A 444-nucleotide genomic window follows, 5' to 3' on the forward strand; every position below is an offset into this window, starting at 1 on the left:
AATACGAGAACATACAATTAACCATATCAGAAAAATGCTCAATGCATCATCTACCTCTCTAATAGATTCAAATCTCAGAAAAGGTATCGTATCGCTTAACATATTCTTTATATCGGGTTTGATCCCAAGGCCAAACTTGGGTCCTTATTTACTGAATCTGTTGACCTGTGTTGAGTGGCGGTATGTGAGGAATAAGTGTGTGCGTAATTCTGTGTGTAAGAAATGTGTGTACGTAACTCTGTGTGTAAGGAATAATTGTATGTACGTAACTCCGTGTGTGAGGAATGTATGAACGTAACTGTGTGTAAGGAATAAGTATGTACGTAACTCTGTATAAGTGATAAGTCTGTGCACATAACTGTGTGTGTAGGGGATGAATGTATATACGTACCTCTGTGTGTAAGTGATAAGTGTGTGTACGCAACTCTGTGTGTAAGGAACAAA

The 444-nt window shown here is 38.1% G+C and overlaps 1 protein-coding gene across 1 annotated transcript in view; it reads right to left on the reverse strand.

Annotated features, from left to right (window-relative positions):
- Positions 1 to 444, reverse strand: part of LOC119588243 (fibrillin-3-like) — a gene marked incomplete at its 5' end in the record, with an annotated part of 37181 nt that overhangs the window by 4436 nt on the left and 32301 nt on the right.

The sequence above is a fragment of the Penaeus monodon genome, chromosome 23, assembly GCF_015228065.2.
Source record: "Penaeus monodon isolate SGIC_2016 chromosome 23, NSTDA_Pmon_1, whole genome shotgun sequence".
NCBI classification, from domain to species: domain Eukaryota; kingdom Metazoa; phylum Arthropoda; class Malacostraca; order Decapoda; family Penaeidae; genus Penaeus; species Penaeus monodon.